This window comes from Pseudorca crassidens, chromosome 2 (genome assembly GCF_039906515.1).
Source record: "Pseudorca crassidens isolate mPseCra1 chromosome 2, mPseCra1.hap1, whole genome shotgun sequence".
NCBI classification, from domain to species: domain Eukaryota; kingdom Metazoa; phylum Chordata; class Mammalia; order Artiodactyla; family Delphinidae; genus Pseudorca; species Pseudorca crassidens.
This window is the reverse complement of record NC_090297.1, coordinates 106,032,650-106,056,966: the sequence shown is the minus strand read 5'-3', so window position 1 is coordinate 106,056,966 and position 24,317 is coordinate 106,032,650. Positions and strand designations below refer to the sequence as shown.

Sequence of the window (24,317 nt, the reverse complement as noted above, 5' to 3'; positions counted from 1 at the left end):
AGCCTCAGGATCTAAAGAATGTAAATTGCCACACAGATACTTTTGAATAAAGAGAAAAGTAATAGGTATATGGGACATATGGTGTCATCCCTCCATCTGCCACCTTTTCTCTTCTTTTTGTTCCAGGCTCTGCCAACATTAACTAGAGGAATGCAAACTCTGATTTGATTTTTAACACTTTCTGTAAACTGCACACTTAGCCATCATCCTGTGCTGGACTAGCTGAGATCCTAGTCTAATGAGTTTCAACGCTGGCTGACATTAATACTACCTATACAGATTCTATAAAAATATTGCTGCCCAGTCTACTACCTCCACCCCAATTAAATGAAAATCTCTGCTATGGGATCCAGGTATCTATATTTTTTTAAGCTCCCCAGGTGATTCTAACATATATCCAGAGATATATATATCCATTATCCTGGAACTTCCCTACTCATTCTTTCTCTGTCAGATATGTACTTGAAAGCAGGTTATATACTTCATTCTGACAGCAATCACTTCCCTCAGATGTCTTTGTTCAGGGCCATGATTATAATATCCTTTTTGTTTTCCATCCCTTTATTTCATGGGGTTTTTACATAGCTGGTCTCTGGACTTTTCTTCAGATAACACAACAAGGCTACCCTGTATTTACTGCTGTAAAGATTCAACTGAGTTAAATTTCCTCAAGGGAGAGAAGGGAATGACACTGTGGGAGTGACTAGAGGGTGAGAAGAATAGCGGGAGTTGAAGAGAGAAGTGGAGATGTGAAGTAGAAGGACAGGTAATGAAGACATGTGATAGTAGATATGGACCAAAACAGCCTCAAAGCTCAACAGCAGGTCAAAAGACTGCCTGCAGACCAGAGGTAGAGAGTGGTAGGTGTAACGTGGACTCAGGCACTAACAGAATGGTCTCCTGAACATCATGTACCCTGGTCACTGAAACAATAAAATGGCACCAGAATTCTTTCAAGACCCACACTTGCACTGACATATGCTTCCCAAAGTGCTTCCTTCTGGCCCAGTTGATCTGGGGTCTTTTGTTGTATCCCTTACAAACTCCTCCCCTGCATCGGCAATTACCCATGACACAGGTGGTTGGGAGACATTGTGAGTCTCTCCGCTGCCCTATTTGGTCACTATTCATCCAGCAGCACATATGCAGATCTGGAGTACCACCTCCCTTTCCCTAACCCATTCCCTGGCTCCAGGGTACTTATAGATGAACTTCTCTGTGCTCTTTTACTGGTAAGAATGCTTCAGGCACTCAGTCATATGCTGAAGGAGACTCCTGTCTTGAAAGTATTCTCTTCATTGACTTTCTAGGGAGGAGGGCAAGGTTCTTTGTCAGAAGGCCATATGCTATATGATATTTTAAAACCCAAAGTAGTTTTTCACCAAATTCTCAACTACTCCAAAACTAATTTCCCTTCACTACAACTTCCAAAGCCCTCCTGCTAGTGATAGCTTAGGATGAGAACATCAGGTGAGAAGTCTAAACACCTGAAAGCCACAAAGATTACTGCAGACCTGTATACCTGGATCTTAGGGGTAAAAGTCTTAACTCCAGGCCAACTGATCCTCAAAACTATGATGACAGACCTAACTTAGTTCTTGTTTTCAGGGATCTTTGTCATCGATTACAGTAGTCTGGGTCACAGTTACAAGTTACATTTTGGGATTGGGTAGTGGAATGGGTGTTACATTCAACAGGATCTCAGAAAATATTTCTGAGGGTCAGGGGACAGACTGGAGATATTTTGAATGTTCGGGGTCTTTTGTTGTATCCACAAATGGAAACATTTGTGGCAACCTGAAGATGGTGTTTCTTTTTCTCCCCCAGTTAGCAGAGCTGGTTCCTGTAGGTTGTCTGGGAGAATGACCTAGAGTTAGGATATCTGAGGAGAGTAAAGGAATTTGACAATCCAGGGATCTACCTGATCAAGAGCCAGTCTGAGCACAGAATGGATTCTGAGAGTGGCATCTTATTTTTAGATGTAACAAAGAACTGTGGCTGCAGCCAGGACTAAATTATCTAATGTTCAGGAGGGAAAGCAGAACTGCCCAAGGTGAACTGAGATCACTAGCCATCTTATTCCCTGTAGCTATTTGCTGATTCTGGGCATGGGCTGAGGACTGAGCTTTGCCCAGGCAGAGGGTATCTGATGGGGGTAAAGTGAAACCAACAAAGCTCTTAGTGGGTATGTGGTGATAGAGGGATGAGTTGAAAACTTGAAGGGCATCAGATGCACAGCTAGTTTTCCCTAAAGGACACTTACTGAAGTCTGGACTGCATGGAAGGCTTAAGAGCTAGCATGAGAGCTTATAAAAAGCAGAGTGAAATGTCCCAAAGTCTCCTGGTTCTGAGGTAGTAAAGACTAACTAGAGAAAAGGGGCTTGATTGAAGCACATGGTCCCAAGACATTGTCAAGTATTGGACTAATGCGGGATGGGACACAAAAGAACTATACTAAAAATTCTTGAAAGGTCAAATGGTTCCCAAATAATTGCATGCCAAGACAAAACTCAAGAATACCTATAGGAGTACAAAAATATCCAGCACTCAACAATGTAAACAGTCACAATATTTGACATCCAATCAAAAATTACCAGGAGACTTCTGTTTCTGGTCAAAATAGAATAACAGGGACTAGATTTATCCTCACATCTAAAACAACCAAAGATCCAGACAAAATACATTAAATAATGGTTTTTAGACATTCAAAAACAAGCAGTGAAGGACAGTAATCCCTGAAATACAGGAAACAAATGAAGTGAGCCCTTTAATTGCCCAGGCTGAATACCTTGAGAATTTCCAGCCTGGTAAGTCTGCAAAGACCAACAATGCAGAATGCACGGGGTAGAGTACCAAGGAGGAGAAAGCTGCACAGAGATAGAGCTTAATAGACCAAATGCTAATCTCTTCCAGAAACACCCTCACAGAAATAATGTTTTGCCACCTATCTGAGCATCCTATTTGGGCAAGTCAAGTTGACACATAAAATAAACCATCACAACATAATAACATGGTTAAATCTCAAAAACATTAGGCTGAGCAAAAGAAGCCAACAGAAAAGAACATATACCATATGATCCAGAAATCAGATCAGTGATTATCTAGGGATGGAGGTATCAATGGTAGGGATAGGAAAGAGGGAGAGATTACGAAAGAGCAGGAGGAAACTCTGGGGGATGACGGTTATATTCATTATCATGAGTGTGGTGATGCCTCACAGATCAAGTGTGCACTTTAAATATGTGTAGTTAATTATACGTCAATAAATCAAAAAATGTTAAGAATTTTAAAATGACGGTGAAATAACTATGTTTTTAGACAAACAAAAACTGAGAAGACTCACCAGCAAAGGATATTACAAACATACTAAAACTACTTTTTGCGGTACGCGGGCCTCTCACTGCCGTGGCCTCTCCCGTTGCGGAGCACAGGCTCCGGACGCGCAGGTTCAGCGGCCATGGCTCACGGGCCTGTGGGATCTTCCCGGGCCGGGGCACGAACCCGTGTCCCCTGCATCGGCAGGCGGACTCTCAACCACTGTGCCACCAGGGAAGCTCTAAAACTACTTTTTATGAAAGAATGAAAATAATCCTAGTTGGAATTCTAGCAGTATTGTGAAAGTAATCATTTGTATAAAAATATACTAAATAAAAAATGTTGCATGTTGATATTTCTAAGGTAAACTCTTAAAGAATGGTAAGGTAAGTTAAGAGGAGAAAATGTAATAACATAAAATATTTGTCTAATCAAAAAGAAATCAAAGAAGGAGGGGAAAGTGGAACTTAAAACATATGGTAAATATAGAAACCAAGTAATAAAGTGGTAGACATATACCCAGCTATAATAGTAATTATATTAAATTTCAATGAACTAAAAGATTAAGATTGCCAGACTAGGTAAGAGAAAACACTGTCCTTGAGAACATAAAGAATTTTGTTTAATTTGAAGGCTATTCTGTAAGAAAGTAACTTCACATATGTGCTCAGGAAGAGATAGAGGGGGTGTCATAGAGTACATAATTTTCCTGGAAACATTCTCAACCTCTGTAGTAGAAATTGTTTTGTTTTGTTTTCTTGTTTAGAGACCTTTAAAATTGTTATAATAGCCATCCTAATGAGTGTGAAGTGAAACCTCATTGTGGTTTTAATTTGCATTGCCCTGATGATCAGTCATGTTGACATCTTTTCACATGCTTATTGGCCATTTGTGTATCTTCTTTGAAGAAATGTCCATTCAAGTCCTTTGCTCATTTTTAAATTGGATTGTATGTTTTTTGTTGTTGAGTTTTAAGAGTTCTCTATATTTCCTGGATATTAATCCCATATCAGATATATGATTTGCAAATATTTTCTCCTTTTCTGTGGGTTGCCTTTTTACTCTGATGATAGAAGTCCTTTGATGCACAAAAATTTTTCATTTTGATAAAGTCCAATTTACCTATTTTTTTCTTTTGTTGCCTGTGCCTTTGATGTTATAGCCAAGAAATCATTGCCAAATCCAATGTCATGAAGCTTTCCCCCTGTTTTGTTCTAAGAGTTTTATGGTTTTAGCTCTTACATTTAGGTCTTTGATCAATTTTGAGTTAATTTTTGGATATGGTGTTAAATAAGAGTTCAGCTTTATTCCAGTGCTGGTGGATATCCATTTCCCCCAGCACTCTTTGTTGAAAAGACTGTCCTTTCATCCATTGAATGGTCTTGGCACCCTTGTCAAAAATCATTTGACCATATATGTAAGAGTTTATTTCTGGTCTCTATTCTATTCCATTGGTCTATATGTCTGTCTTTATGCCAATACCACACTTTTTGATTACTGTAACTTTGTAGTAGGTTTTGAAATCAGGAAATATGAGTTTTCCAACTTTGTTCTTCATTTTCAAAATTGTTTTGGATATTCAGGATCTCTTGAAGTTCCATATGAATTTTAAGGTGGATTTTTCTATTTTTGTGAAAAAAGTTGGGATTTTGATAGGGAATGCATTGGATCTGCAGATCATTTGGGGCAGTATGGACATCTTAGCAATATTAAATCTTCTAATCCATGAACATTGGCCAACTTTCCATTTATTTTTGTCTTTTTAAAATCCTTTCAGCAATGTTTTGTAATTTCATTGTACAAGTCTTTCGTCTCCTTGGTTAATTTCCAAGTACTTAATTCTTTTTGAGGCAAATGGAATTGTTTTATTAATTTCTTTTTTTAGTAGTTCATTGTTAGGGTATAGAAACACAACTGATTTTTGTAATCAAAACTTGCAAAACTGGAAAAATGAAGGACAATAACCTAATTTTATAGATGAAGAAACTGAGACTTACAAAGATTAAGAAACTTGCTAGAGCTCCCACAGCTTTTTGGTGGCAGAGGTACCTTTATAAATCTGGGAACCTCAAGACTTCCAGGTTAGTGCTCTTTGCACTGTGCCATACAGCTTCATATTAGAATGTCAGAGTGGAATAAACAGTGATTTTCTCACTTTTAAGATGAAAAAATCAGAAGATTCCTGCCCAGGAAAAATATATTCTCATGGATTCCATGGGTCTATTTTTTATGCCCAGTCAGCTTTCAATCCCTAGTTGATGAAACTAGATGAAGGAACACGTAAATAATAATTAACACTCATTACAATTACAATATATTTAGTAATTATCTATATAATGTTTGGCTGTTAGAAGACAATCTTTGTGTGTGTAGGACCTGTCTTGTTCCCCCCATGTCCTTACAAGTCCCTGCCACATAGAATAGTCAATAAATACTTGTTGAATGAATGAATAAAAGTCATTATAAACTTTTATTTTATTAACAGCTAATTTTTACCAATATTCCTTAGTTCCAAGTGTATTCCTCAAAAAATCCTTTACTGGGGCTGGATTGAAGAAATAAAACCATGGATTTGGAAAAGATATTATTGGATTTGAATACCAGATCTACCACTAACTAAATATGCAATAGTAGACAATTTATTTAATCTCTTTGAGCCTCATTATCCCATTTTAAAAAATAGAGAATATAACATTATGTATAGATCTTTTGGATGATTTTAAATATGTGTGTGTGTGTATGTATGGGGGTGTGTGTGTGTGTGTGTGTGTGTGGCTAGACAGACAGACAGACAAACAGACAAACTACTAAGTTCAGTGTCTAAGAAGTCACTCAATTAATATGAATTCCTTTTTCTCCAATCCTTGGTGCACGGGCTGCAGACCTAGGGATCATTTACACCAAAATCACATGAGGAACTTGTTAATACTCTCTGGGCATAGGGATAGGGCACAGGACGCTTTTTCTTCCACAAATTTCCTAGGTCATTCTTATACAACCACTGAAGAAGCAAAGTAAATACGTAGTTCAAAATCTGAAGAATTATCTCCTGGATGACCAGTGATAAGCTCAGCCCCTAAATTAGGTTTCTCAGGATTCTACAGTCTCAGAACAGGAAGCTTAGTGACTAGTGTGTCATCAAGGAAAAATGCTTTGAAACATGGGAATGGGGAACAGAATAACTAGGACAGAGTTTCTCAATAAGAAGGAAGAAATGAAAGGTGTTGAAACAACATCAGGGTGAAGGAGGGAGAGAAAGAGGCACGTGTATTGTTTGAGAAAAGATATTCGAAAAAAGCCCACTATTTTTAAGACATAGACTATAAAAAGCAAAGCTCAATGATAACTCCTTGACAGGTAAGGCTGTGCATTAGGGAGATTCTATATTTTGTATTATCAGATATCCTCAAGACTGTGAGAAAAATTAAATTGGTGTTTTAGGTCAGTAATTGTGGGAAATAAAGAAAATAATCCATCATAATATATTCATATGGTTCAATTGTAGTTTTAATGTGGGAACAAAGCTGCATTTTACTTGTCCAAAATATCACACACCTAAATTTTTTTAGAACTTAAGCCAGGCGAGCTATTTTGCGATGATTCAGGATAAAAGGACTGGCATTAAGAATGATGACATGGGAAACTGGTTCAATAGGGCGGAGTAGAAGGATGTGTGCTCACTCCATCCTGCGAGAGCACACAGGAATCACAACTAACTCCTGAACAATCATCGACAGGAAGACACTGGAACTCACCAAAATAGATACCCACATTGAAAGACAAAGGAGAAGCCACAATGAGACAGTACGAGGGGCAAAATCACAATAAAATCATATTCCATAACTGCTGGGTGGGTGACTCACAAACCAGAGAACACTTATATCACAGAAGTCCACCCACTGGAGTGAAGGTTCTGAGCCCTACATCAGGCTTTCCAACCTGGGGGTCCGTCAACAGGAGGAGGAATTCCTAGAGAATCAGACTTTGAAGGCTAGTGGGATTTGATTGCAGAACTTGACAGGACTGGGGGAAACAGAGACTCCACCCTTGGAAGGAACACACAAAGTAGTGTGTGCATCAGGACCCAGGGGAAGGAGCAGTGACTGCATAGGAGACTGAACCAGACCTACTTGCTAGTATTGGAGGGTCTCCTGCAGAGGCAGGGGTTGGCTGTGTCTCACCATGAGGACAAGGACACTGGCATCAGAAGTTCTTGGAAGTACTCCTTGGCGTGAGCCCTCCCAGAGTCTGCCATTAGGCCCACCAAAGAGCCGGGTAGGCTCCAGTATTGGGCCGCCTCAGGCCAAACAACCAACAGGGAGGGAACCCAGCCCCACCCATCAGCAGACAAGCAGATTAAAGTTTTACTGAGCTCTGCCCACCAGAGCAACACCCAGCTCTATCAACCACCAGTCCCTCCCATCAGGAAACTTGTACAAACCTCTTAGATAGCCTCATCCACCAGAGGGCAGACAGCAGAAGCAAGAAGAACTACAGTCCTGCAGCCTGTGGAACAAAAACCACATTCACAGAAAGATAAACAAGATGAAAAGGCAGAAGGCTATGTACCAGATAAGGAACAAGATAAAACCCCAGAAAAACAATTAAATGAATTGGAGATAGGCAACCTTCCAGAAAAAGAATTGGGAATAATGAAGATGATCCAGGACCTTGGGGGAAAAAAATGGAGGCAAAGATCAAGAATATGCAAGAAATGTTTAACAAAGACCTAGAAGAATTAAAGAACAAATAAAGATGAACAATACAATAACTCAAATGAAAAATACACTAGAAGGAATCAATAGCAGAATAACTGAAGCAGAAGAATGGGTAAGTGACCAGGAAGACAGAATGGTGGAATTCACTGCCACGGAACAGAATAAAGAAAAAAGAATGAAAAGAAATGAGGACAGCCTAAGAGACCTCTGGGACAACATTAAATGCAACAACATTTACATTATAGGAGTCCCAGAAGGAGAAGAGAGAGAGAAAGGACCTGAGAAAATATTTGAAGAGATTACAGTCAAAAACTTCCCTAACATGGGAAGGGAAATAGCCCCCCAAGTCCAGGAAGGACAGAGAGTCCCCAGCAGGATAAACCCAAGGAGAAACACACCAAGACACATAGTAATCAAATTGACAAAAATTAAAGACAAAGAAAAATTATTGAAAGCAACAAGGGAAAAAAGACAAATAACATACAAGGGAAATCCCATAAGGTTAACAGCTGATTTCTCAGCAGAAACTCTACAAGCCAGAAGGGAGTGGCATGATATATTTAAAGTGATGAAAGGGAAGGACCTACAACCAAGATTACTCTACCTGGCAAGGTTCACATTCAGATTTGATGGAGAAATCAAAAGCTTTACAGACAAGCAAAAGCTAAGAGAATTCAGCACCACCAAACCAGCTCTACAACAAATGCTAAAGGAACTTCTCTAAGTGGGAACCACAAGAGAAGAAAAGGACCTATAAAATAAGCCCATAACAATTAAGGACATGGTAATAGGAACATACATATCGATAATTATCTTAAACATGAAAGGATTAAATGCTCCACCCAAAAGACACAGGCTCACTGAATGGATACAAAAACAAGACCCATATATATGCTGTCTACAAGAGACCCACTTCAGACCTAGGGACACATACAGACTGAAAGTGAGGGGATGGAAATGATATTCCATGCAAATGGAAATCAAAAGAAAGCTGGAGTAGCAATACTTATATCAGATAAAATAGACTTCAAAATAAAGAGTGTTACCAGAGACAAGGAAGAACACTACAAAATGATCACGGGATCAATCCAAGAAGAAGATATAACAATTGTAAATATATATGCACCCAACATAGGAGCACCTCAATACATATGGCAACTGCTAACAGCTATAAAAGAGGAAATCGACAGTAACACAATAGTAGTGGGGGACTTTAACACCTCACTTACACCAATGGACAGATCATACAAACAGAAAATTAATAAGAAAACACAAGCTTTAAATGACACAATAGACCAGCTAGATTTAATTGATATTTATAGGACATTCCATCCAAAAACAGCAGATTGCACTTTCTTCTCAAGTGCACATGGAACATTCTCCAGGATAGATCACATCTTGGGTCACAGATCAAACCTCAGTAAATTTAAGAAAATTGAAATCATATTAAGCATCTTTTCTGACCACAGCGCTATGAGATTAGAAATCAATTACAGGGAAAAAAATGTAAAAAAGTAAACACATGGAGGTTAAACTATACGTTACTAAATAAAAAAGAGATCACTGGAAAAAACGAAGAGGAAATCAAAAAATACCTAGAGACAAATTACAATGAAAACACAACAATCCAAAACCTATGGGATGCAGCAAAAGCAGTTCTAAGAGGGAAATTTATAGCAATACAAGCCTACTTCAAGAAACAAGAAAAGTCTCAAATAAACAACCTAAACTTACACCTAAAGGAACTAGAGGAAGAAGAACAAATTGACAAGATTCGACACCCATTTATGATAAAAACTCTCCAGAAAGTGGGCATAGAGGGAACCTACCTCAACATAATAAAGGCCATATATTACAAACCCACAGCAAACATCATTCTCAATGGTGAAAAACTGAAAGCATTTCCTCTAAGAGCAGGAACAAGACAAGGATGTCCACTCTCACCACTATTAATCAACATAGTTTTGAAAGTCCTAGCCATGGCAATTAGAGAAGAAAAAGAAATAAAAGCAGTACAAATTGGAAAAGAAGAAGTAAAACTGTCACTATTTGCAGATGACATGATACTATACATAGAGAATCCTAAAGATGCTACCAGAAAACTACTAGAGCTAATCAATGAATTTGGTAAAGTAGCAGGATACAAAATTAATGCACAGAAATCTCTTGCATTCCTATACGCTAATGATGAAAAATCTGAAAGAGAAATTAAGGAAACACTCACATTTACCATTGCAACAAAAAGAATAAAATACCTAAGAATAAACCTACCTAGGGAGACAAAAGACCTGTATGCAGAAAACTATAAGACACTGATGAAAGAAATTAAAGATGATACCAACAGATGGAGAGATATACCATATTCTTGGATTGGAAGAATCAATATTGTGAAAATGACTCTACTACCCAAAGCAATCTACAGTTTCAGTGCAATCCCTATCAAATTACCAATGGCATTTTTTACAGAACTAGAACAAAATAATCTTAAAATTTGTATGGAGACACAAAAGACCCCAAATAGCCAAAGCAGTCTTGAGGGAAAAAAATGGAGCTGGAGGAATCAGACTCCCTGACTTCAGATAATGCTATAAAGCTACAGTAATCTAATCAATATGGTACCGGCACAAAAACAGAAATATAGATCAATGGAACAAGACAGAAAGCCCAGAGATAAACCCATGCACCTATGGTCAACTAATCTATGACAAAGGAGGCAAGGATATACAATGGAGAAAAGACAGTCTCTTCCATAAGTGGTGCTGGGAAAATTGGACAGCTACATGTAAAAGAATGAAATTAGAACACTCCCTAACACCATACACAAAAATAAACTCAAAATGGATTAGAGACCTAAATGTAAGACTGGACACTATAAAACTCTTAGAAGAAAACATAGGAAGAACACTCTTTGACATAAATCACAGCAAGGATCTTTTTTGATCCACCTCCTAGAGTAACGGAAATAAAAACAAAAATAAACAAATGGGACCTAATGATACTTAAAAGCTTTTGCACAGCAAAGGAAACCATAAACAAGACGAAAAAACAACCCTCAGAATGGGAGAAAATATTTGCAAATGAATCAACGGACAAAGGATTAATCTCTAAAATATATAAACAGCTCATGCAGCTCAATATTAAAAAAAGAAAGAACCCAATCCAAAAATGGGCAGAAGACCTAAATAGACATTTCTCCAAAGAAGACATACAGATGGCCAAGAAGCACATGAAAATCTGCTCAAAATCACTAATTATTAGAGAAATGCAAATCAAAACTACAATGAGGTATCACCTCACACCAGTTAGAATGGGCAGTATCAGAATATCTACAAACAACAAATGCTGGAGAGGGTGTGGAGAAAAGGGAACCCTCTTGCACTGCTGGTGGGAATGTAAATTGATACAGCCACTATGGAGAACAGTATGGAGGTTCCTTAAAAAAATAAAAATAGAATTACCATATGACTCAGCAATCCCACTACTGGGCAGATACCCAGAGAAAACCATAACTCAAAAAGACACATGAACCCCAATGTTCATTGCAGTACTATTTACAATAGCCAGGTCGTGGAAGCAACCTAAATGCCCATCGACAGACGAATGGATAAAGAAGATGTGGTACATATATACTATGGAATATTGCTCAGCCATAAAAATGAACGCAATTGGGTCATTTGTAGAGACGTGGATGGATCTCGAGACTGTCACACAGAGTGAAGTAAGTCAGAAAGAGAATAAAAATATTGTATATTAATGTATATATGTGGAAGCTAGAAAAATGGTACAGATGAACCGGTTTGCAGGGCAGAAAGAGAAACACAGATGTAGAGAACAAACCTATGGACACCAACAGGGGAAAGTGGCGGGGGGGTAGCGGTGGTGTGGTGTGATGAATTGGGAGATTGTGATTGACATGTATACACTAATATGTATAAAATGGATAACTAATAAGAACCTGCTGTATAAAATTCAAAAAAAAAGAATGATGACATGAAAAACAAAATGATCACAAGATTATAATTTTAAAAATTCTCCAGGGAAAGTGTACAGCTGCCTTTAGATCCTGGAAAGATGACAAAGGTCTTATCTTTTAGAAGATTTGAGCTTTAGGAAGAAGATGTGAGAAATGAGAAAAAGGAAAGAACAAATTTCCTGAAATAGTGGTCAAATGGTAAAAGTTTAAGAGTTAATTAGTGAATATGCTTCTATGGTTGGAGATGGTAGTTGGATAATATGTGAATAGGTAATGATTGCAGCCCTAGGCTATGGTCAGTATGCCTTGGCATTGTTTTGCCTTCAGGAGTTGAAGTTTCCTGGCAGTCACAGAGTCAAGTGATGCCATGGAAAGATATAATGATGTTATATAGCTATGTGACCCAATCTTACAAAAGATCCAGCTGATACTTCTATAAGAAAACATAAAATTGAAGTTCAAACACCCTGGGGAAATGTGAAAGCTGTTCAGAATTAACATGAATGAGTATTTAGAAGAATCTGGGTTGGGGATGAAGAAGCATAGCGTAAACTTGTAGAACTATACATCAATGAACACAATTATGCAAAGAAGCCTTTAGTTTAGAGGAGCTTATGGTGACAAATCCACACAACACATCCTGTCAGATCTAGCGATGCTGTCAGCAGGAAGCTGAAATTAAATATAACCAAGGTAGACTTGAAAATCTTGACTTTTCAACAAAATATGTTGACAGGCATTGAAACTGTTCAACAGAAATATAAGAGCTTTATTTGGGCTTAAGTGTATGCAAGTCATATTGCTTCGATTCAAAAGCAAAAACAAGAATGGTAAAGAAGAACATGAAATATGTTCATTGGGAAGATAGTCAAATAACAGGTTGAAAATAAGAAGGAAACCAAATATTCTCTTTCACCAGTTGAAGACATGTCAGAAATATCGTGAATCACTGTCTAAGTTTAAGTCAAGCTCTTGCATGTTAGATTTCACAACTGCTCAGTTGAATTTATTGGCTTGTAACTTACTAAATGCATAAAGCTATTTATAGTAAATCTGTGCAAATAAGACAGTTGTATGTGGGTGGAGAGGGGGGAGGAGGAGGGAGAGGGAGAGAGAGAGAGATTGAACACCATTTTACCTGCATACCCCCAATCATGAATGCTGTCAAACTCCCTATGTTAGCAAGGAAGACATAACTTAATGGCTTAATTGGTACAAGTCTCAGGGTAATCAATGATTAAATTCTAATTAATTCGTTTTGTGTATATTTCTATAGACAACTGCACTCTTAGCCATACTGAGATTTTTGGTTATAATATAGAATTATCCAGAGCCATTCAGTCTTTCCATACACAGTGATTTTTGCTTTTCCCTTATGCAATGTCCCTCCTACAAACTACAGATTAGAAAGAAATTGAAGCTTCTGAAAGAAACATCAAAAGAGTCTCAGTAAAAGACTGTATCTAGTCTTAACTGTTAATAGTACAGGAAATAGACTCATGGGTACAGCTTCCAGTGTAAGCTAACATCATCACCTCAGACAGACATTTGTCAGACTGTGCAAGTGACTCCAACTTGTACAAGGATTCCTGCAAGGATTTCCAGGACTCTTTTACCCAGAAGCAGATGACTTTGTAAGGAAGTAGATTATTTACCCAAGATCAACAAAACATGAATTAATTACTGGGTCTAAATGTACCAAAAGAACTAATCAAATTGTGGTTAATATTCTCTTTAGTGTGCATATGAGAAAACCCCTTTTATTTTTAATATACCTTGACTCCTCAGTTTAACAGGGTCTATTTGTACAAACTGAAATGAAACATTGTTTAAATGGTATTTCATGATACCTGAGTCTTTGGAATACTGAAAAGACATCCTGGGGAAGTCTTACTATAGACTGTAAGCCAATTAAACATCAAGAAAATCTAAGAATAATGACTCTATAGAAAATAATATGGGAAATTCCCTGGTGGTCCAGTGGTTGGGACTCCATGCTTCTACTGCAGGGGGGCACGGGTTCGATCCCTGGTCTGGGAACTAGGATCCCACATGCCACGTGGCACGGCCAAGAAAAAAAAAAACATATGTGTTGATTGGCTTACAAAACTATTCAGCATAATGTAACAATGGTTAAACATAATGGAAAATCTTTTATTAAATTCCTTTATTTTTCATGATCTTGTAGTTACTTACAAATATTCAGTAAGAATCCTTATTCTTCCTACCAGAACATAATAATATATTATATTGTAATTACATTGTAATATATGACCATGCAACAGGTCTTGTTAAATTTGGTGTGCAAACTCACTTTAAGGCATAAGAGCCATACTTCACTTATAGAAATGATGCCTACAAAGTTCTTTCAGAAAAATGGTCTCTTACCTGGTATACGGCTTATGGAATCCCAGGCTTACAGATAATAAAAGATGTCCCTTTCTATAGGCCACAACATTGACAAGTATGGGGATCTTAGGGAAAGAGGACCCATACAGTTTTAGGTGCAGCAGATAAATCCTGGTAGAGGTAGTCTGGATAATTATTAGTTCTTGATCTCAGTAAAACTGGTAAGAGAATAAAATACTTCTTGCATTCCCTCCAAAATAAATTGCAACCCCAGAGGCTTTACAAGGCTTCCAGAAAGAAGTTAACTCATAGCCTTAGTATCTAATTATATTAACTATATGTTAAAAAGGATGTTTATGGGCATTAATCAACATTTCTTTTTACAGCTATGCAAATAAAACTTGTCAAATAAAATAAAAATTCAAAATAATTGTATTGAACTAGAAAATTGCCAAGCACTTAGGTGAATGGAACCATGCCTTACAGGTAGAAATTTGACTACAGAGAGGAACTAGGGTAGTAAAACTGACATTTTGCCCTTTCACCATTATGAATAAACATGAACACCATCTGCAGTCAACATCTAAAACCTGAGATAAACAAAAAACCTGTGGTCACCCAGTTTAGCTTTGGTCCGCCCCCGCAAAATGAAAACTCAATCATTTCTTGTAAACATGGACTCTAACAGACAACCTTATTTTTCCTTCCACACTTATTAACTGCTATTCTTCTATAAAATACAGCTTTCCCTCCTCCTTCTTTTCTGTAAGTATAGCACATGGATTATACTATGTGTATACTACCTATATATTATATGGATTCCTCTCTCATTCAGTATGTAATAATATAATCATTATTCTTTTTGATGCTCCATTGGTCTCCAGGTTAAACAGGGGAAATTTTCAGGCTGGCTTCTGCGATCTTTTTTTTTTTTTTTTTGCGGTTCGCAGGCCTCCCACTGCCGCGGCCTCTCCCACCGCGGATCACAGGCTCCGGACACCCAGGCTCAGTGGCCATGGCCCACGGGCCCAGCCGCTCCGCGGCACGTGGGATCCTCCCGGACCGGGACACGAACCCGTGTCCCCTACATCAGCAGGCAGACTCCCAACCACTGCGCCACCAGGGAAGCCCTGTGATCTTTTGACATGTCTGTACTAGTCTTTGGACACAACAAAATGTTGCAGGCTCACTTATACTTTTCTCCCCCAACACAAAATCAGGCATTTCTACAAGGGATCCCAGACAAATGGTATTTAGAAACTGACCACTAGATGAGCTCATTGCTGTGAGGTATCACTGCTTCTAGACCTTATCAGTGGGTATCATTTTGTAATAGGGAAGAACAAATTTGACTCCAGATTGGATCTGGTTCTTTTACTTTAAACTCTGTATTCTATTGCTTTTGCTACAAGTTAATAACTAAAAGAATGTTGCCTATAGCCTGAAATATACAAGACAGCCCATTCTCAAGGCTCTGACCTCTAAAAGGCATAATGTCTTGTTGGAAGTTTATAGGAACACTGTGATCAGACCTACTCAGACAGCTGCAAGAACAAATGATTCTGGCACCAAGAAATTTTCAATAACCAATCACTTTCCCTCCCCTTTCAGTATAAAAGAAGCCTGAATTCTAACTCCATAGGATGGTTCTTTGGGACATTAGTCCGCCATCTTCTCTGTCTGCTGGCTTTCTGAATCAAGTCACTTTTTCTTGTCCTAACAATTCATCTCTCAATTTATTGGCCTGTGGTACAGCACAGAGTAGGAGAGCTTGGACTCGGTAACAATTAGTTGATATGGCTATCTCCAATTCCAATCCAACACTATAAGGTTCTTCCTCAGCTCTTCCCATTTCATAATTTTGTCCTTCATCTCCCAAGTTGATAACCTTGATTCCTGAAAGTATCAACATTTTTACTTATTTGCTCTATCCTACTATACACACAAGACAGCTTCAGAATTATTATACCAATTCTACAACCAACCTTAAACCTATTAAGTAAAGTTCAAGATGTCCTTAGGATATATCCCACTATGGGTGTACAGACAAGCACTGCTTTCAAAATTTACTTGAATTAATTATATTCTATGTGGTTACACTATCATTTGATATATAATTAAATTATTTTGTTCTGCTTTTATTTTTTAATTTTAAGATTAGCTTTTTCATCCTCTTTTGGAATATGTAAAACAGTGACATCGTTTAAAAAATGAAAACTGTAAGATACACTTAGAAAAAATCCCCTCCCATCTCCATATCTTAGACTCCATTCCTGTGCAACCCTAGGTAAAAACGTTTTCATTATTTTCTGGCCTATCCTTCCTGCAAGATAAGCATACCTATTTCCCCTTTTCCTTACATAAAAGATAGCATCCTGTTGAGATAGGCTGGGACCTAGGACCCTTTACTGGAGGGCTTGCACCTGGACAAACATCTCCTAGAGCAACAGAATACAAAGAAACTATAACGGACTAAAAATAAAATAACTGCACACCTTCACTGTTGGGACAATTATGAACAATACACTACAAAAAGGCCACAAACCAACTGCCATTTCTGAGGTGCCTGGAGCAAAAGCAGGGTACTGCACCTGATCCCTGCACACAGCACCACCAAGGGGGTGGGCAGACCACCTAAACTAGGTCCCCTGACCAATCCATGGACTGCCCCTGTTGTTACTCCTTTTAATGACCCAAGCAGCTTCTCTCTGGGAGCAAGCAAGGGCACCTGTTTCTAGGTTTCACTCCCTTGTGCTGCAGCACAAGCCCCAGTAAAGCCTTGCCTGAAATTCTCATCTGGTCTCATCAATTTCTATTGACTGAAAAGTCCAAAGACCGGGATTGGTACACTGTGTACCTGCTCTTTTGTACCTTGCCTTTTGTTTTCCACATAAAAGCACATTCTGGAAATAAATCCATATTGATTCATAGAGATATTCCTCACATTTATGGCTGCAAAGTACTCTAGGTATGTTATGTATTAAATATAATGTATTATATGTATTAAATATAATGTATGTTATGTATTAAATATGGGAAATGGGGTCCAATCATTATGAAATCATCAACCTTTGTGATCACACTCATTTCACAAGCACAGACAGCGTTAGTAGGGGGAGCGTGGTTTTGAGAGCCATCTGATTTAGAGGAGAGTATGAGGGCAGGGATAGATCCCAGAAGAACCCAGCTGTAGGAGAATGCTGCTCAGCCCAGCAGCCAAACCTCCTTCCTCTGCCCCAATTGGTCCTAGTGCAGCTCCAGCTTTATCCCCAGGGATCTTCTCAGAATTCTTGCACCCTCTCCGAGTTCTCTCCCCAAAGAGGCTCTCCTTCCCCCTCCCCAATTAAATTGCCTCTGCACTGGCATCTGAAGCATCTTTCTTTCATTTTTTCTTTTCCTTTCTTTTTTAGACCCAAGCTACACCTGTATATATTCTTTGTAAGTTACATGATAAAAGAATGTACAAGGAAAAATTTCAATTCTTCTCCTCCACACTAACTTCCCTAAGAGTAACCGCTGTTAACAGGACATAAACCACAGCTCTGGCTCATTTATAATTCCCCACTGAATCTGACTAATATACTTCAGTCTAAGGGGCAAGACCTTTTCTCTTCTTCTCTCCCTTTCCACACAATGAGTGTAAGATCCCACTCTCTACTCAAGAGTTATGAGTGTCCAGACGCTCAGATGTTGGGTTGTGCACAGATGGTGGTGGGAGACCTGCAGCAGAGTCTCTGGGCCACTGGAAATTTTAAAATGAGAAGGTTGGCTGCGGAATGTGGGACGTTCTATGACCCATTCATCTTTCTTCTGCCTGAATCCTAAAACATTAGAAGGTTGCTTTTTCAAGCCCTTTTTTGGCTTGTAGCCAAAAGGGAGGAGCATGCTTTTTTCCCTCCATGAATGTATTTTAGTCGGTAGTTTGTCAGACCTTTTTTTTTTTTTTTTTTTCCGGTACTTGGGCCTTTCATTGCTGTGGCCTCTCCCACCGCGGAGCACAGGCTCCGAACACGGCTTACGGGCCCAGCCGGTCCGCACCATGTGGGATTTTCCCAGACCGGGTCACGAACCCGCATCCCCTTCATCGGCCGGCGGATTCTCAACCACTGCGCCACCGGGGAAGCCCTGTCGGATTTTTAATTTCAAGGTCTTGAGTATCGCCCAGCGTTCTTTGAATTTTCTGGTATCTACTGCACCCCATTGTGCGCGGTACCGGATGTAGCCACGAGGGGGCGATATGAGCCACTGATTATTCCCAACTGAAGGTCTAAAGGAGAAGAGTGCTGACGGTTCACTTTCGTGGCATTTGACCAATCACCCAGGAGCTGCGCCGAACCCAAAGTTCTTCATCTTGGAGTCACCCCGGCACCAGGGTGGTCCCGGGCGGGCAAAAGGCCCGCGCTGCCCAGGCCTCGAGCACTGGCTATAGACGCTCAGCCACTTCCTCGAGCAAAGTCCCCTAAAGTGTCCTGACCCGAGAAGCAGTCGGGCTTCTCTCGTTGATGGAAAATGTTCCTCACCTTCCTGTCACACTGTGGCCGCTCTTCCCCATGTTCTTATAGCCTAAGCTGTGTGCTGGGACGGGCGCAGGGAAAGTGAGGACGAGTGATAGCAAAGCAGATGCAGGAAGCGGGAAAGATGAGGAGGAAGACAGCAAGGAACGCAGGAAGGAGAGAGGGCTCTCGAGAGTAGAATCGGAGGCGGAGGAGGAGGCAATCCCACGAAGTCCCAAGGGCTGTCCTGAGGGTCTTCAGAGCTCCCAGGGCAGCGGGAAGAGGACACTTGGAAAGAAGAGGAAAATAACTTTTTTTTTTCCTCGCGAGAATTTTACCTCAGGGCAGAAAACTCTAGAAATGGCGGCAGAGCAGGTGGATTTAGGGGAGCCGTAAAAGTTATTCCCTGTCGCTCACCCCGAATGGATTTCATTTCATTCTACGACCAGCAAACCTGAAGAGACGGCCGAGGGCAGGCGAGTCAGGCGCCTCCTGGCGTCGTGGAGGAAGTGGGCTCGGGGCGGAGTGACGAGAGCGCCCGGCGGGAGGCCGCTCCTGGGCCCGCGGGACTGTGCGCGGCCTGGCTCAGTGGAGGGAGCAGCGGAGCAGCCGTTAGAGGGTTCCATGGTGTAATGGTGAGCACTCTGGACTCTGAATCCAGCGATCCGAGTTCAAATCTCGGTGGGACCTTTCTGTTTAGTTAGAAGGATTTTTTACTCCTCAGATGAGACGTGCTTTCCCGCTCCCGCGTCCCGGAGAGGCGCGGTCCGCGCGGTCCACGCGGACGTGGAGGGCAGGTGGGGGGACGAGTCCGCGGCGTCCCCGCTGGACCCTGGCGACTCTGCCCGTCGCTGGCCATCGGAGGCCCCGGCCCCGCCGCCCAGGGGCGCAGCGACCGAGCCGGTGGCACCCCCTCGGCGGGTCACCCTGGGTCTCGGGGGCAAAAGGCAGAGGCTGCGCCCACTGAGTCCTGCCCCGCGAGAGGGGTTCGCACCGCACGTCCTGTAACTAACTGCGCGCTGGTCCCTGTGAGTAAAGGGTCGCGGTGCGGGGCTGTGACGTCGCTGAGCAGCCAGGGTGACAGCGTCTTAGCTTTCGGGTCGAGGGTTCCAGACCTGGATGGGAAGTACTGTATTGTATTCAGGTGCCCTATTTTATTCAGAATTTTAATTGATCCTATTCCAGTTTATTCCCATTTTATTCAGAATTTCTCGCTCTTAAGTCTCCATTGGACACGAAAAGGCACTCTTAGGCTAAGATTTGAACCTGGACTCTAGGAAATCTCATCCTTTCATCCCAAGCTCAGCCAGAAAGGGGAGCCCGGGCTGCGGATTCCGGCGTCTGAGGAGAGCAGGGATCCCTGACCCACCTTCCTCCAGGCCTTTGAGACACGTGCAGATCTTATAGTCAAGGCTAGACTATAGTGAATATGCCGTGTTTGGTTTGATTTGAGTTGGGGACCACATTCATTTTTTTAATCATTATAAAATTAATTTTTAAAATGTCGCCTCTAGACATCGAAAACACAATGTAACAAATGAACCCAGCCAAATGCCCCCAGTTAAACAGAGGAGAAGTTTGTTCTTGGAGCCGCAGGCGCTCTCCTCAGAGTGGGCGGCACCGGGAGCATCAGCGAGGGCGCAGCTGGAGGAAATGCTGTCTCCAGGCCGTGGGGGTCTCGGGCGGAGTCTGGGCGTCCTCAGAACGTGGAGTCCTCCGGTGAGGTGTGCGCCTCGCCACCTCTCTCGCCGGCTCTGTGGCCAGTAGGCGGCAAGGCACTAAGTCCAAAAGGTAGAACCATACGGTGTTGCCAGGGGTGTTCAGGCACGGGAAACCCGTTTTCTGTTAGGATTCGAATTCAGACCCAAGCAGGCAGGCTCCCATCACCGCACCAATCACACCACGACCGCTATGCTCCACCGGGGACCTACGGAGCTGTGGTCGGATCCACGTTAGCCCAGCCGTCTTTCTCCTCTGCAGCTTTCCTCCTTCACGGCTCTCAGACCCGACACCTGCGCCCGGAGGCTGAGGCCGCAGCATCGCCTTGGGTGGGGAGTTGAGAGCAGGTCGGGGTGGTGCCCTCCTGGCCTTTCTAGGACTTTTATCTGGTTCTAAATCAGCTGCTAGAAGAAAGGTTTTGAAGAACAGCTGATCTGAAAAATCTAGGTTCCTCGAGGACTAAAACCTTACAGGTGGCATAAGAATTCTTGGTCTACCCACCACGCCGGGCCCCGGCGGCGGAATGCATCCTCCGCGAGGCATTTATTGGGCGCCTGCTGGATGCCAGGCCCTGCTCCGGGCGAGGGGCTGCCTGGTGAGCAAACTCCGGGTCGTGCCTCGTGGAGCCCTTCTCTGGAGGCGCCCAGAGGGGGCAGAACGGTGGGGGCACAGCCGATTGCTGTCCTTCCCCCGTACGACCACCCGGGCCTGGAGGGGGACTTGCGGTGAGCGCGACGGGTGAGGCCGATCACGAGTGGGAAATGGAGGACTTGAGCCCGAGAGAGGCGGCCGTCGTCTCGTGTAGAGGGGCCGCTTTCGAGGCGGCCAGGAGCAGGCGAGGATGGTCGTGGGCCCGGCGTGGCTTCGTCGGAGCCCCCAGCTCACTCGGGCTCGGTGTCCACGGCCAGACGTGCCCGACGACGAGACTCAGTGTCTATGGCGCCAGCGAGGTTGGACAAGATACATTTGAATCTCTTTTCCGCTGGGGTTGGAAGGGACGGAGAATACGTTCTGATTCCAGGATGTTACAAGAAAACCTCGCAACCGCTCGTCTCTGTGGCGCAATCGGTTAGCGCGTTCGGCTGTTAACCGAAAGGTTGGTGGTTCGAGCCCACCCAGGGACGAAGATTGGTCTTGGAATGCGATAAGCGAGGTCTCAGCTGTCGCTTTTATGCGTCTGCCCTTTCAGTTCCTCCCCAGAGACCCTTTCCCGGAATCTCCACCCAGCTGATGATCTCCGCCTGCTCCCGTTTTTAACCTGGTGCCCGTGGTCTCTTTGCACCACCTGGAGGGCTGCCCTCACTAAGTCATGTGTCTTGTACGTTCCAGGACACCTGCCAGAGGATGAAGGCACACGCACACGGGTGGCGGACATCCCTTACTCAAGCTGCGACGTCATAAATCAAGCTCCATGGCACCGCCCGCGCGGACTATTCACCGCCCCATCTCAGGACGCCTCCGCCCTTTCGTTTGGGACTGTCGCTTTCTACGCCAAGTGTTCTGCAAAGTCAAGACAATTCCTATTCAAAATTTTTTCTTCTGTGTTTTCGAATTGCTCATTGTTAATCCCTTGTAGTACGTACGTTTCCTTTTAGACAGTGTAGTTTTCATCTCTTTACGTTAGAGTGGGTCTTTTTTTTTTTAATGTTTTTCCGTGTGTACATTTAACTGTTTTAAGTTACGGAATACAGGTGGAATAAATGTTTTAATGTCCTCCTCTGGTGATTCTAACATCTGTATCAGCTCTGGGTCATTTACAAATGACCGATGTGTCTCTGCATTATGGGTCATTCCTCTTGCCTCTTTGGCTACCTCAAAATCTCTGATACAGCAGGCATTGTGAATGGTGCCTTGTTGGAAGCTGGACAGTTGTGTTCCTGTAAACGCTGAACTTTGCTGAGGGATGCAGTTAAGTTACTTGCAAACAGGTTGATCGTTTCAAGGTATTGCTTTTAGGATTTGCGAAGTGGTTCCGAGCAGCGCTCCCTCTGGGGCTAACCAGCTTCCGCTACTCAGGCAAGATGGTACCGCGTACGAATTACGATTTTTGTTGTTTTTCCTTTTAGTCTACCTGCTTGTGAAAAGCACGACCTGTGTGAGTCTCTGATCTTGTCAAAGATTTCTCCCGACCTTAGGGAGTTTCCTCCTACGGCCGCACTGCTCAGTACTGTGCTGCACGCTGAACAGATCTCCTTCGCAGTTGATTTACTTTTAGCATCTTTCTCATGTCTGTGAGTCTGTCTGCTGAAAGATAACTCCTGCGGTTTTCCTGCTGTCTGCTCCGTGTTCTCAACTCAACAAGGTCCACTGGGCTCCATTTCAGTTTGCCCTCGTGTGTATTGCTTGCAAACTCTCCAAGCAATAAATTGGACCCATAGTTTCCCATCCCTCAGGATAACTCACTACCATTTTACATCAGACTCTTAGTCTCTTAGTTTTTAAAAAATTAATTTCACTGATTTGCGGCTGCGTTGGGTCGCCGTTGCTACGCGCGGGCTTTTTTCCTATTGCGGCAAGCGGTAGCGATGGCTACTACTCATCGCCGTACTTCCTGACGCAGTGGCTTGTTTTGCTCCGGAGCAAGGATTTCAAGTGCGCAGAGTACAATAATTGCAGCACGGGGACTTCTGGAAGGCTCGCACCCGTATTCCGCGCCGCGCGGGAGACCCTTAACCCCTGCACTGCCAGGAAAACCCGCATACTACTCGCCAAAGAAACCTGTGTTTCACGTCTCCTGCTAGATTTTTACTGTGAAAGCCTAACTTCTTAAAAAAAAAAGAAAAAAAAAGTCTGCGGAAACCCTAACTAGTTACTGCGCAGTATAGGAGCAGCCAGAGTAGGAAACCAAAGCACTAAAATAATCTTTCAAAAATGGCTTCTGTAGAGCACCACACACCACTTGCATGGAAAATTCATGCGCGATTCCCCCAAAGAAAAAATAGAAACAGCGCCTACTCTCCCACACAGCACGTGCTTTTTTTTTTTTTTTTGAGGTACGCGGGCCTCTCATCGTCGTAGGTCTTTCTAACGCAGAGCACAGGCTCTGGACGCGCAGGCGTAGCGGTCACGGCTCATGGGTCCACACCGCTCCCCGACACGAACGCCGCCAGTATTGGTAGGTGGATTCCTAAACACTACACAACCAGAAACACCTACTTTCTACAGTACTTGTAAAGCCCGAAATAAAAGTACAGAAATCCTGGCTGTATGTTACATAGACTGCAAAAATTAATTCTACTGTTAAAAACCAGTTGTAGGGGGAAAGCGCGCACGCAGTCCCCCACTACCACAAATTACGCAGTCGAGTTTCCCGCATTTGGGGAAATCGCAAGCGTCAGCACACCCGAAGTGCAATGGGTGAGCCTCATCCTGGGAAAACCATCTTCATGATCAAGGTGTTTCCCCTGCTAGGTAAGTATGAATCGCTTTCCCCGCCCCCCCGTACAGCCTTAGACGCCTACACTGTACACACACGCTCCCCACCCACCCTCCGCACCCCCTCCCCTTCCACGCCTCTCAGCCCCTCCAAACGACTCTGCTAATGAAATCCAAGCAACTTCTCCCGAAAACTTCCACAGTCCGGGAAGTGGCTCGCCGGGAATTGTACCCATAAGCTGCAAGATTTACATAAGCCAAGCCCCATTCCTGACCTCTAAGGCGGCTCCTCTCCTCCAACCCCCGCCCTGTCCCCGCCCTGCCGAGATGACCAATGGGCGGGCCGGCTGCTGAAGGGGAAGTGACGTCACAATG

At 42.4% G+C, this 24,317-nt stretch overlaps 3 non-coding genes and 1 pseudogene across 3 annotated transcripts; 3 read left to right on the top strand and 1 right to left on the bottom strand.

Moving 5' to 3' along the window:
* The first annotated feature begins 12,159 nt into the window (after positions 1–12,159).
* LOC137209127 (ER membrane protein complex subunit 2 pseudogene) lies at positions 12,160–12,890 on the top strand (annotated as a pseudogene).
* Positions 12,891–19,466: 6,576 nt separating this feature from the next.
* Positions 19,467–19,538, top strand: TRNAQ-CUG (transfer RNA glutamine (anticodon CUG)). Its single transcript has one exon. It is a non-coding gene; the product is annotated as a tRNA-Gln (tRNA).
* Positions 19,539–21,617: 2,079 nt separating this feature from the next.
* On the top strand, positions 21,618–21,691 carry TRNAN-GUU (transfer RNA asparagine (anticodon GUU)). The gene has a single exon. It is a non-coding gene; the product is annotated as a tRNA-Asn (tRNA).
* A 2,131-nt stretch (positions 21,692–23,822) lies between these two features.
* LOC137220319 (U1 spliceosomal RNA) lies at positions 23,823–23,986 on the bottom strand. Its single transcript, XR_010941622.1, has one exon. It is a non-coding gene; the product is annotated as a U1 spliceosomal RNA (small nuclear RNA).
* Positions 23,987–24,317: the final 331 nt, after the last annotated feature.